The sequence below is a fragment of the Neophocaena asiaeorientalis genome, unplaced genomic scaffold (assembly GCF_003031525.2).
Source record: "Neophocaena asiaeorientalis asiaeorientalis breed wild unplaced genomic scaffold, Neophocaena_asiaeorientalis_V1.1 scaffold606, whole genome shotgun sequence".
Lineage (NCBI taxonomy): Eukaryota > Metazoa > Chordata > Mammalia > Artiodactyla > Phocoenidae > Neophocaena > Neophocaena asiaeorientalis.
Window position 1 is genome coordinate 5,342,081 of NW_020173687.1, and position 14,344 is coordinate 5,356,424.

Genomic DNA, 14,344 nt, shown 5'->3' on the forward strand with positions numbered 1-14,344 from the left:
AATTGGCACTGATTGATACGCCAGTGCCTTCTGAGACCACTGTGGAGTCCCGACAGAATCAAATTCCTAGACCTTCGTGGCGGCAAATCAGACCCTGAGCCCAAGCAACAGCCTCAAGGTGACCCCCCGTCCCCCTGTGCCATCGATCGCCCTGTGCCATCAACCCATGATGACACAATGCACTCATTAACAAAGCACAATGCCACACAAACAACTGCAGGAAAAAGTAATATCCATGCCACCTTACAAATATTAGCGTGTGTAAGTCTGACATTTTTGCAGATAGCAACCATGCAGAAAATCTTCCACTGGCAGAGTGAAGCTCCCATGAAAAATGCCCCGGTGATATCTTTAGGCATTACTATCTAGAATAGGCATCAATAGCTATTACATCCTTAACGTCTATACTGACAATGCAGACTCAGAAGCATTCCATCAAATGAAGATGAATATTTTGGTATTGCTAAGAACACAGACGTCCTTGAAGTGTGTTCCTTTCATCAGTTCTGCTAGCTTGACTTCCACGGCTGGCCCTGTTTGAACTCCATTCTCAAGCAGCCAAACTCTGCCCGGCACTGTCCCCTCGTTAGCAAAGAAGCAGAAAGCTAATTGGTTTTGGGCTTTTTGTTGTTGTTGTTTTGGTTATGGAATTCTTTTTATTTTTTTATTTTTTTAACACCTTTATTGGAGTATAATTGCTTTATAATGGTGTGTTAGTTTCTGCTTTATAACAAAGTGAATCAGTTATACATACACATATGTTCCCATATGTCTTCCCTCTTGTGTCTCCCTCCCTATCCCACCCCTCTAGGTGGTCACAAACCACCTAGCTGATCTCCCTGTGCTATGCGGCTGCTTCCCACTAGCTATCTATTTTACGTTTGGTAGTGTATATATGTCCATACCACTCTCACTTCGTCACAGTTTATCCTTCCCCCTTCCCCATATCCTCAAGTCCATGCTCTGGTAGGTCTGTGTCTTTATTCCCGTCTTACCCCCAGGTACTTCATGACCTTTTTTTTTTTTTTCTTAGATTCCATATATATGTGTTAGCATATGGTATTTGTTTTTCTCTTAGACACTGATGAAAGAAGTTAAAGTTGATACAAATAGATGGAGAGATATACCATGTTCTTGCATTGGAAGAATCAACATTGTGAAAATGACTCTACTACCCAAAGCAATCTACAGATTCAATGCAATCCCTATCAAACTACCACTGGCATTTTTCACAGACCTAGAACAAAAATTTCACAATTTGTATGGAAACACAAAAGACCCCGAACAGCCAAAGCAATCTTGAGAACAAAAAATGGAGCTGGAGGAATCAGGCTTCCTGACTTCAGACTATACTACAAAGCTACAGTAATCAAGACAGTATGGTACTGGCACAAAAACAGAAATATAGATCAATGGAACAGGATAGAAAGCCCAGCGATAAACCCACGCACATATGGACACCTTATCTTTGATAAAGGAGGCAAGAATATACAGTGGAGAAAAGACAGCCTCTTCAATAAGTGGTGCTGGAAAAACTGGACAGGTACATGTAAAAGTATGAGATTAGACCACTCCCTAACACCATACACAAAAATAAACTCAAAATGGATTACAGACCTAAATGTAAGGCCAGACACTATCAAACTCTTAGAGGAAAACATAGGCAGAACACTCTATGACATAAATCACAGCAAGATACTTTTTGACCCACCTCCTAGAGAAATGGAAATAAAAACAAAAATAAACAAATGGGACCTAATGAGACTTAAAAGCTTTTGCACAGCAAAGCTAATTGGTTTTTAAGCTGCTGATTCCCTGCATTCATCACTAAGACACAACAACTGGTTCCTGCTGGAGTGAGGGCTGGGCTGTACCCAAGCAAAGATTCATCCGTCTTTCGTCTCAGTTCATGTGACGACTGCTGATAATTGGGAAATTACCTCTAAATTCATCTTTCAAAAACCAACTGAAGTCTAGTCTAACTGCTGAAGGGTGCTTAGTCTATAACTTCCTGACAGGTTGCTGGAAAGAAGCCAGAGGAAATTCTCAGAAAGCAAGCGGGCATATGGTGCCAAAGCAAACAGTAGGATAAGGGGTGTTGGCACATGTCCACTCCAGAGCCCTGCACCTCCATTCTCTGTAATGCTCCATGTCTTGGAGAGTTCGTTTGCAAGAGCTCAACGCTTGCACAGGGTTAATGAGAAGACTGAGTTTGGGGAGTTACGAATGCTGTGTCTGCCAAGGTCAAGACCACCAGCAGTGCCTTTGCTCTGTCCACTGCAGGAACTCAAGACTTAAGAGTGCATTATATCAACCATACCTCAAATTTTTAAATTAGTTAGTTAGTTTTGGCTGCGTTGGGTCTTCATTGCGGTGCGCGGGCTTCTCGTTGTGGTGGCTTCTCTCGTTGCAGAGCACGGGCTCTAGGCGCACGGGCTTCAGTAGTTGAGGCACAAGGGCTCAGTAGTTGTGGCTTGTGGACTCCAGAGCACAGGCTCAGTAGTTGCGGCGCACAGGCTTAGTTGCTCCGCGGCATGTGGGATCTTCCCAGCCCAGGGATTGAACCCGTGTCTCCTTCATTGGCAGGCGGATTCTTAACCACTGTACCACCAGGGAAGTCCTATATTTGAAATTAAAAAAAAAACAAACTAATAGATTTATAAAGTTTTTTTTTTTTAAAAAAAGGACATTGACATTTGGACTCTTCAAGTTCGCTCAGCAGATGAATGCCAGGCGCTGTTCACGGCTCTGTGGGACAGAGGGGACCAAGGTAGCCCTGCTCTCCTGGAGCCACATCCTGAGGGGAAACAAACAATAAACAGGCAAACTCATAAACAAGAATTGAGATGAAAGAGCTAATAAAACACATGACGGTGACAGAAATCACGTGCCGTGGAGGAGTATTCTAGACAGCAGTTACACTGGGGAAAGTACACTTTTGTTGAGAAGGAGTTGCCATTTTTATGTCTGAGGGAGGAGACCCCCCAAAATGGGCATGCCTTTGGCATTTAAGAGGAAAGCTGATGCCAGGGAGGCTGCAGCGCAGAAACAGTGGGGCAGAGAAGGAGGTGGTGTGACGGCCCAGAGGCCGCTGGCAGGAGCTGGACCAGGCGGGCACGCAGGCCAGGGCGAAGGGTTGCAATCCGGAAAGAACATCTCGGGCTCCTTCTAGATCAAGTGTCCAAGCTCGACCAACCGAAGACTGATTCCCTTACTCTCCAGCCCAGGCTGTTTAGAACAATCAAGACTAAACAGTTCCCAAGTGAGCACCTCCACAAACAGCAACCTGATGAGAAAATCGTTTCGGCTATAATAACAGACGTGTCTTTCAAGGGAGAGACGTGGGGATGAGCTGGTCATGTTTGTGACCTTTCTGGCCGTAAGAAAATCATTTCTGCTCCCTGAGAAGTCAAGACACCGGGGGCGGCTTGCCTCCCACCACCTGGCCATTCACCCGTCACCCTCACCGGAATGACATCTTTAGCATCTTTCTCCTGCCAAGTCAGTGGAAACGCAGCAGACCTTCCCATCAGCAAAAATCACGGTTACCATTATGAAGTCGAAAGCATGAATCTAGGCACCTGAGGGTGCAAGGAGCTGTGAGATGAGAGATAAGGAAAGGAGAGAACTTTCTAAAATACAAATTGGGTTGCGTCACTCCCAGGGGCAAACCCTTCCAGTGGGTTCCTATGGAACCCAAATAGAGTCCAACTCCTGACCTCGGACCATCCACACAGCCCTGCAGGAACCGGACCTGCCCTCCTCCACCTCCTGGGAGCCCTGAGAACAGGGAAGAAGGAGGGGGCGCTCAGAGGGGGCCTGTGTGGCCCAGGCAGACACAGGAAAAGACAGATTTGAAGGAGTCTTGAGGGATGCTTCAGAGTTGAACCAGTGAAGAGACAGGCAAGTGAAAAAACATGCAGGGAGCAAGCGTGTGTGTGCGCGCGTGCGTGCATTGGGGAGGACGGTGAGAGCCGTCTTTGATGGTGGTGAGAAAAACCGGGGAGCGATGGGGAGGGAAGGAGGTTAGCTTCTGAACACAGCCTAAAGTAAATATAGTCTAAACGCATATGAAAGCCCCTCAAGAAGAAGCAATAGGTCCAACACCACCAGCTTCCCCTCCCAAGTTGGGAAAAGTCACTTTTCTCTGGTTAGCCCCGTTGCAGTAATTGTCATGCACTTGGGGGCTGTAGCAAGAGCCCTGGGGTGCCCCCAGTCCACCCTGATTTCATGCACACCTGTGGTTCAGATGCTCAGGCCGTGCCTGGACTCCCGGGCCCCGTGACCTCAGACAAACATCCACGTACCCGTCGTACCAGGCGGTAAATCGAGGACGCCTGCACCAACATGGATGTGGTGAGCCTGACAGCGCGCTACGAAGTTTAATTATTATCACTTCCAGAGCTCTCTTGTGAGACAAACAATGATGTCATAAGTTCCTAAAGCGCTTACAAGTACTCTGAGAATGATCCATGGTGCCAGCCACCCGGCCCCTCCTTTTGTGACTAAGTAATGGGAACCAATGGGGAAATATCCCACCTGGCTCTGGGCCAATCTGGTTCCTGCATCCATTTTGTTTGGTTGTCAAGAGGACTTAAAACTTCTTTTAATTAGTTGCCACTGTTTAACACTCAGAGGAATTTAGTTGCACACTCAGGCCCTGGCTTGTCTAGAAAAACAAGATGCTCGGCATCTGTCTCTTTGTGGCTGTGGCTGAGCGGTGCTGGGAGCGCTGTCTCCCTCGGGAGAGGACACCTACCCACCAGCTGCCAGAGTCACCGATGTGCCTGGGCCCTAAAGGCAGGTGGCTTTGCCACCTGTGTCCTAGATTTTAAAATGCATCCTTTATCCATAACAGAGGCACTTTGGGATGCTTCATGGAAGTGATCACTACTGTCACAGGATACTGAGTACGCTTCCGGGGCTGCAGAGGAAACGAATCTGGTAACACAGGGCCCCGATGCTTCCGGACCCCACGAGGCTTTCTCCCCACTCTCCATGGACACCCCTGGCACTCGAGGACCCAGCTCACAACGTTTAGCTGTCAGACGCCATCCGCACCCGCTTTGTCAGAGGCTGTCCACACACAGACTTCGGGAATGAGAGGACTTTGGAGTGTGAGCTCTTTAGGACGGGAGTCAGAGGCGTTCTGTCACATCAGGGCTACGGTACAGTAGCCAACACGGCCCCGTAATGTCTAGATTAGATAAGCACGAGCCTCCCATGCCAGTCTTGTGGAAAAATACGACATCCTTCCCAAGATTCCTGCCAATTCGCGAGGGGCTTAAATTCTTATGGTCATAGGGATGGGGTAGGGGAGGAGGGTGAATGTGCCTACAGAGGGGTAGCTGGAGGCATCCCGGGGCTGATGGTACTTGCTCTCCTGAATGTGGTGGTGGCTACACAAATCTACACGTGTGATAGAGCTACACATGCACACACACAAAGGAGTGCACGTCAAACTGTGAGAGTCTAAATAAACTCTGTGGATTGTACCCAGGTCTGCTTCCTGGTTTTGATATCGCACTGCAGACACCCCAGATGTAACCACTGCGGGGGACTGGGTAAAGGGACCCCCCCGGACACGATTGCTTGACAACCTCCCATCAATCTATAATTATTTTCAAAACCAACATCCTCATGGTGGCCTCTGCGTCCAAACTCCAGTTCTGGGTTAATTTCACCTGTGGATCGTTCCCCCAACCCACGCTGGCCTGCACTGCACACATGCCCACGTGGAAGCCAGCCCTTCGCTTGATTTCTGTATGTACACAAACATCACACACACACACACACACACACACACACCACATACACCACGCCCAGACCAAGGCCTCTGTGTGCAGGAGAGCTCGCTGGCGGCTGGGAGAGAGAAGCGCAACTTGCAGCTTCATACGACGCACCTCTAAGCGATACCTTAGCCATTTCGCAGTACAGGTGACCCTCGAACAACACGGGTTGGAAGTGCGTGGGTCCACTGACAGGCGGGTGTGTTCAGTAGTAAATACAACAGGGCTGCACCGTTCACCGTGGTTGAACCCCTAGACGTGGATGCAGGGGACCCCTGATGGGCACAGCCGACTGTACGTTATACCAGAATTTTCGACCCTGCAGAGAGGGTCAGTGCCCCAACCCCCATGTTGCTCAAGAGTCAGCTGTATTGTTTGGCCGTCCCTCTTTCCACCCTCTCTGCTCTTTTCCTTGCACGCCCCCCACCTTCGAAAACAAACAGACGAGAAAAGGCAAACACAATAGAGGCGAATTCTCCGCGTCTGATACAGAGCAGTTTCTTTATCTCGTTGAGGGTGTTGGCTGGGAACCTCTTCCACCTGCAGGCAACTTATCAAGGTGATTTTCCACTTCGTGACAGTCAGGCTCTCCAGAGATGTGAGGAGGCCAGCTGCTTTAGACAACGCGTCTCCCCTTGGACGGCCTGGCCGGAGGGGCATCTGGCCAGAACAGCAGTCTTTGGGAAACCTAGTCTATCCGCCAGCCTCCCACTCATTCATCGGGGCTTCTAGTCTGCTTTTCAAGCCCCTTCCTTCCTCCCTTCCTTCCCCCTTCCTTCCCCTTTCCTTCCTTTCCTTTCTTCCTTCCTTCCTTCCATCCATCCATTCACAAATATTTGGCTGAAGTACAGCCCTGACGACCCCAAATTGAAGAGAAGACCGTTTGCCCTGCATCTCGGCAGGTGTCCCACACACGGAGACTCTTCTGAGTCCTCTGTCACCCTAAATGCAGCCCTTGTTCCAAATGAAAACCATCTCTTCCCCTTTCCAAAGTAATGATTCTTAATTTTAATTCTGTAGAACATATATTTTAGAACATGTGTCAACGAAAAGCCAGAGGTACTTTGGGCATAAGTGGTAAACCATGAACAGACTCTCAGCTTCCGTTTGGGGCTTCTATTTCCTACTGCTGTATTACGGCAGGCAGCCTTTCTAAATCCTCCAAATGGAGAAGTTAAAGAAGCAGCAGACGTGTGTGACGTTACAAGGATATAGACAACTAACCTTAAAAGGTAGACGGAACCCACTACGCATTGACTTTGAACACTTGGCTCTCAGAACCAGGTAAGATTATTGCATAAAGTGATTGCACAACTATTCACTCAGGTCCATTCATTCAACAGACATTTGCTGAGTGCATTGCAAGTGGCAAGCCTGATCTAGTACCAGGAAGGAACAGACAGCAGAAGAAAACACAGGACGATCTTGGCCCTGGGGGAGCACGCATTTTAGCGACATTTGTTATGAGCACACCATGAGCCTTCAAGTTTTGGAGGAGATGCCAACTACTTTTAAATGCTAGGGAACAGGAAGCTGACAAAGGACACTGGGGGGTCCATTTTAAACAGGGAGGTCAGGGGTGGTGGTGGTGGGATGAACTGGGAGATTGCAATTGACATGTATACACTAATATGTATAAAATAGATAACTAATAAGAACCTGCTGTATAAAAAAATAAATAAATAAAATTCAAAAAACAAAACAAAACAAAAAAATAAATAAATAAACAGGAAGGTCAGGAAGGCCTCAGAGAAGGGATGGTGGAACAGAGATCAAACTTTAGGGGAGGCAAAACTCTTCCTCTGTCCTCTTAGAGTCTCCAGCTGGGCCTGAGAATTAAATTGATCTAAGACAGATTACCAGGAGAAACACACACAGATTGTTCCATGGACATGGGCGGCCCCCAAGGGAACAAAGACCCAGTGAACGGGTCAGGTCTGGGTGTTTATCCACCGAGCTGAGCAAAGACAGGAAACTATGGAAAAGTAACAATACATGGGGAGACTAAAGGAAAATAGGGATTATTTTAACAAGTCTGCTTGTTCGGACTTCTCTTGGCCTCCACGCCCCACCTCTGGTGACAAGACTGTTTCTTTCTTCCTGGTACCGGGAGGGCACCATTCACTGGGGGGTTTCATCTCCCGCTTTCAGGAAGAAACGGGGAGGTCAGGAGGCCCTTCTTGCATCTGCTCTTTTCCAAGTGCCTTTAGCTCAAAATAATCCTTACGCGAAAGTGGGGTACTTGGGGTGGCATTCTGCCACCCTTCAAAGCGCAAAGTCCCTGAGGGACAGCCTGCTTGGGGTGTGAGAGACAGTAAGGGGCTGTGTGACGGGAGCAGGTGGGAGAGAGGTGGTCGCCTGAAGTCTGGGGGGCGGGGGTCACCAGCTCTCCTGGCATCTGGAGGGCTCTGTGTGGGGCGGGGTGGTGTTTTGAGCGGAGGTGAGATCCTAGTGGCCTGTGTTGGGGGATGGGCAGGGGAGGATTGGAGGGGTGGTCAGAGCACTGGGTGCTGAGCAGGGACTCATCAGTGTGGTTAGCACTGACCTTGACAAGAGCAAGAATGGGACAGCTCCTGCAAAAGCTAGGACATCCCAAGCTGTCCTCGGTACTGGACAGCACAGGGCATCAGTCCTCTTAGATTTGGGAGTAGAATTACCAGCCTCTGATTAGCATCTAATTAGGTATGATCTAACCATGCCACTGAATTTAGACCTTTTTCTGATGCTAAACCTACTGGAGAAATATAAAAATGTAAAATAATCCCTCTTTATCTGTTCTGTGCCAGAAGATTTAGGGATGTCATTTTTTTTTTAAGGCAGATTTAATTTTAGAACTAGCAAAAGAAATCTAAAAAGTGAAGTTTAAAAGGCTTGCAGAGGGACTTCCCTGGTGGCGAAGTGGTTAAGAATCCGCCTGCCAATGCAGGGGACAGGGGTTCGATCCCTGGTCCAGGAAGATCCCACATGCTGCGGAGCAACTAAGCCCGTGCGCCACAACGACTGAACCTGTGCTCTAGAGCCCGTGAGCCACAACTGCTGAGCCCATGTGCCACAACTACTGAAGCCCACGCACCAAGCCCACCGACCGCAACGAAGAGTAGCCCCCGCTCACCGCAACTAGAGAAAGCCTGCGCACAGCAACGAAGACCCAATGCAGCCAAAAATAAATAAATAAATAGATAGGTAGATAAAGACCTGCAAAATTCCAACAACATAAATATTCTATTATAAATAACAACTGTTGCATAAATTGGTGAAAAATACTAATAAAATAACTAACATTTATTTCGTATTTACTGTATCCCTAGCTCTGTGTTATTTTTCAGCACTTGATATGGATTATTTCATTTATTCCCCATAATAATAAAATTAGGAAGGCACTATTATTAGGCTCAAGTTACAGATGAGAAAATACTCAGAGAGGGTGAGTAAGCAGTCGAAGACCACACAGCAGAGAAGCTGTGCACCACTTTTACTGCTAAGTTATGCTTCCTCTGGATGCTGAACAGCAGTTAGAAGCTTGGGCTGTAGAGACAAACGGAACACAGTCCATAAACCCTCAGCATTTATTTCAGATTTTTGATCCTCCAGGGTTTTTTTTCCCAACAACAAAAAAGTAGATCACCTTTTCTTTCACACTCGTTTTAGGTACTATTTAAAGAAAGTATGCACAGAATAAAACAGTCTTTCCCATCGGCCTCTTCAGTACCCCAGCCCCCAGGTTAACTACCATTCATGGGCTGGAGTACACATTTCCAGGTTTTTTCCCCCCAAGATGCTTGTTTTTGGACTCCAGCTAATCAGACTTAATGTAATAAAGCTTTTATTGTTTAGTTATCTACTTCTTTCCCAAACGTTTCTTCATGTAGAAGCAGGACAAGGTAGAGGTTATAATGATAAACTTCTGGAGAGTTCCAGAACACCTACTGCACTTTTGCTTAATAGTCAAATTCCCATGCTTGTATCCTGCCTCTTCCCTTCTCATAAACATCCCACATGGTTTTAAGAATTCTCCCCTGTGCCTCCTCTGTCCCCAAACTCTTCACCCTGTGGCCAAGTCCACAGGCAATGCTGAATTGCTCATTAAATGAAAGTACCTTCGGTCTGTGTTGATACCAAAGGTCGAAGGATAACGATCCATATAAAAACACTGTTTGCCCGACAGGTTAACCGGCAGGTTGGAAAGTGGACGCTCCTTGGCAACCCATTGGTTGAAGCCAGAATGACAGCAGTCACATTTCAGGCAAAAGAGCTAGGCTGTTTATGTGTTCTTCGGGCATGAATTATCTTTACGACACGCGGAGGGGCCAACCTTATCACTGTAACGGCGGGTTAAATAATAACGTACTACCACTCGCTAGTCAGGCTTCAGTGCAATACATAATAAGCAAATAGACACAGAAACAACCACCATGCAGAAGAAAAACTCGGCATCTACTCTTAAATTCTAATATTTGACAAAGTAGAAATTAACTGTCCATCTCCTCTTCCTTAGAAGTGAACCGATTATAGTAACACACGCAGCTGAGGCAGTACGAACATACCTTAGTTAGTACTAGGGCTTCCTCCTAACCTATCATGGGTTAAATTCTCTTTACCTTAAAGCAGGCCCACCGCCCGTCTTGGGAAGTGGCCCATCCAGTGTGGAGTTCGGAAATTCTGGGGCGCCAGACCACCCTTCAGAAAGGTCCTCTGAGTACCCCATTTCCCAGCGATGGAGTTAGCTGAGTTAATTATAAACACCTACGGCACGAATGAACAACTGTTGAAGAAAGTAAAAAGTTTCAGGAAGGCTCCTTAAAATGAAGAGGTCAGAGATGTCTTTCAACTGTTCAGGTAAATATCGCTTCAGGGCAACGGGAGAAAACCACTCTGACGTTTAGTTAGGTAAGATTCCAGGATATAAAAACCAAATTCACCCTTCCTGGATGCTAAAGAGGCAAGAAAAATAGAATGGGGAAGGGCTATGGACGCCAGCATCCAGCAATTCCACAAGACACTGCCGAGGGCCCTCCCTGTCCTACGCACGCTGGATACAAACTACCGACAAAGACCCCTTGCCGCAGATTCTCTGACAATTCCAACCTTCACATAGCATTTCACCACGAAACTCCTTTTTCGCTTGGGAAGCTCAACTATTTAAGTGCGTACCACGTGCCTTATAAAGATTTTGCACTCAAGTTAGGGGGCCAGGGACTCATTGGGTGGTAAGGCTCGTGACATTCACTCTGGAAGCAGTGAGCAGACAGAGAATAAATTTTAAAGATGTTGTCAGCACTTGCTGGCCTGCCTCATTCAATGCCGTCCTGCAAGACATGCATTTACTATATTTTTGTTTCAAAATATTTTGATATTGATCATGTATATATCTCTGGGTAAATTTATTACATTTCTGAATAGGGTTATACATTACTTCTGCTCCCCCCGCTGCCCCCGTCATCCATGCATGCCTCCTGGGTCAAAAGCAGACCTTGGAGGTAGAACTTGTGGCCAAGAGAGCTGAGTAGAGGTCCTCGAACATCTGCTTTCTGCAACCAAGTGTTAACGTGGCCTCCTACCCTTGTTCCATTTTACGTGGTAAGCACCATATACTTGGCCAGGACCCTTCTTTCCTTGGAGCCACACTGGCTGGTCAAAAGCTGATAATGTGGAGAGCCAAGGAACAATACCGCCCACAATGCTACAGGCCTCTGTAGCCTCTCCCAGGAGCCCATCCAGCAAGCAGCTGACAACCACACACAAGTCCCTTGACATACTGGGCAAAAGGTGTGGTGAGCATCCCTGTCACCTGAAGGAGGCAAGTGACCAATAACGACACCAAAGGTGCTGGAGGAGCCTGAGGCTGGCCGGTGCCAACCGCGGCATCTGCAGGAGATGCAACATTTGCTTCCGGGACAGGATGCCAGGTCTCAGCAGGGCTACGCTGTACCCGTCAGTGCTCTCAGGGACACCTACGACAGCAAAGCCAAGCCAGGCGCAAAGCTCTGGGTATTAGAACAGACACGTGGCTCAGCTTACACCCTGTGTGGCCACTTGAGGTCATCAGGAGATGGGTCTGGATGGAGCAGGGACCGGGAAGGGGTAAAGGAGGCAACTGAAGGGAATCTGAGGAGCTTAGGCTTTTGACAAGACGGCTGCAGACCCACGAGTTGGTTGCTCTTTTCATTCTAGACTAAATGCAAGCAACCTGCCTCACGCTTTACCTCGATGCCCCTAACAAACAGGGATGGAGAGTTTAACTGGTAGAAACTGCTCCACGCACCCGGGCTGAAATAGGTCACATCTCTTACTTTGCTAGTCTCCTGCGCTCCACGGGCCTTTTACAGAAATCCAGCATCTCTTTCTGGAGGTGTCTCCCCCCGAATATTATATTAACCAAGAACGCAGGGAGGCTTATGGAATCGGAAAGGAAGGGTCAGTTCAGATTCCGCAGAGAATAAGGAATGGACAGGTGACAGTCACCTGCATCCGCCAAGAAGCCAGCCCTGCCGAAATGAGGCTTCGACAGTCTGGATTCTTCCAGAGGCTGCCAGCCCAACCTGCTGTCTTGAGATCGTGTCTGGCCTACCGGTGGGCTCCAAATACTGCCCACCTTTTGAACCCAGTCACTGACACGGCCAGGGTAGCAGCCTGGCCCAGGAAGGCTGCCTCGACACCCGCCGCCTCGCGGGGCCTGCACATGTTCAATCTCCTCCCCCTCCCCCAGTCAGCAGGGCTGCCTGGAGACTCTCCAAGGAAGACAACCTTCTGGGGTGTCCCTCCTACCTCCACCTTCTGAAAGAAGGCTCCGCAGAGGCTCCAAGGTGACACATCCTTCGGTGGGAGGTTTGCCAGGGAGTCCAGGTTTGCCAGGGAGTCCCAGGGGTGCCTGCAAAGAGGAAAGGAAGCAGATGCAATCTTTGCTGGAACTTTCCACATCAGAACCAAAGTTTGGAAAACTGCAGGTTTGCCTGCTCTGCTCTACCTCCTTTGAGCGCTTCATCCACGTCACCCTACTCTCCCTTTCAAGGACGCTCTCCCCCTGCTCGCCCCTCCGCCCGACTCTCTCCTCTTTAAGCCCCTACTTTTCCCTCCAAGTCTACCTCGGTTTCCCCTTTCTATGTCCCTCCTCTCCTTTAAAAAATGTGTTTTTAATTCGTAGTTGAAATTTCTAAATATGAATTTATTCTATAAATCCTGTTAAAACTTTATAGCTTCATGAGTGTGAGAGCAATAATGCAAAACTACCCGAGAAAGCACTAAATAGGTCGTGATTGCTCAAGCAGAAAAACTCATTTAAATGATTTAAAAGAACTTATTATAACACAGTCTTTTCCCAGTGACCTTCAAATATTTATCTTCCCCCATATAGCACACATACTGTAATAGAAACCCAGACACAATGTTAAGACTAGCCATCCAAGATTTTAACCAACAAACCCATTACTGTTAGTACCTGAGTTTTGGGTTTTTTGTTTTTGTTTTTTTATTGAAGTATAGTTGGTTTACAATGCTGTGTTAGTTTCAAATGAGTTTCTTTTAAAAGTGAATTCAGGGCTTCCCTGGTGGCGCAGTGGTTGAGAGTCCAAAAAAAAAAAAAAAAAAAAAAAAAGTGAATTCAGTTCTATCCTTTGTACTATCAAAAATGAAAAAAATTTGCGTATGTACTCTACACAAAAATGTGAAATAAAATACAGAGCTACAAGAAGGGGCTGTGGAGAATGAATGGGCAGACATACAGGAAGCACTCTGATGGACATCAACGATTCTCTGGCTACGGATGGGAGAAAAACCCATCACCGGTTTGTTGAAAGATGGGCTCAAATAAAGGCAGGCCAAATGATAGGCCATTCCTCCACTAAGGTTCTGGAGGCCCACCCCAATCCTGTCCTCAAGAATGCCTTCTTCTTTGAGTTATTTTTTGTTTCCCAGCATCCAAATATATTTATACACAATCAGCAAACATTAAATTTTCATTAAAATTTTGAAAAAAATTAAAAAGTAAAAATAAAACAATGAAATTTCCTGGAATAGTGTAAACCATGCCTTAAAAACATCAGTGAACTGCAAATGATTTTAATCATCTGTTGGCTCCAAACTTGTATTTATTTTGTATCTAGCTGGAGAACCAACTCCTTGTGGAGACCATCAAAACCACTATTCTCCATTAAAAAGAACTTATTGAGATGAAATTCGTACAAGAGAAGGTAACCCCTTTAAAACGAACAATTCAAGGACAGGTGGGTTCACAGCTCCTTCTGAGTTTCACCTCTCCCCCCACCCCCTTCTCTGTTTCTCCCTCACTTTCCCTTGCCCTCCAGCTGCCTTACAGGAGAGCTTCTGGAAAGCACTTTAGACTGTCTAAAGAGCCGAGAAGGATGTAAAACTGTACGGGGTCCAGCCCCCTCCCAGCGTCTCGCCTTCTCGCTCCCTCTTGCTTCCACCTATAGCCGTGTCTTCCTTCTGGCCTCCTCATATCTCCTCCACATACCGCCCTTCACCTCTCAACGTCTTTTACTCCACTGACCTCCATTTCTCACCCCCTGGCCATGTCCTGGGCTCACTCCCCTCCTCCA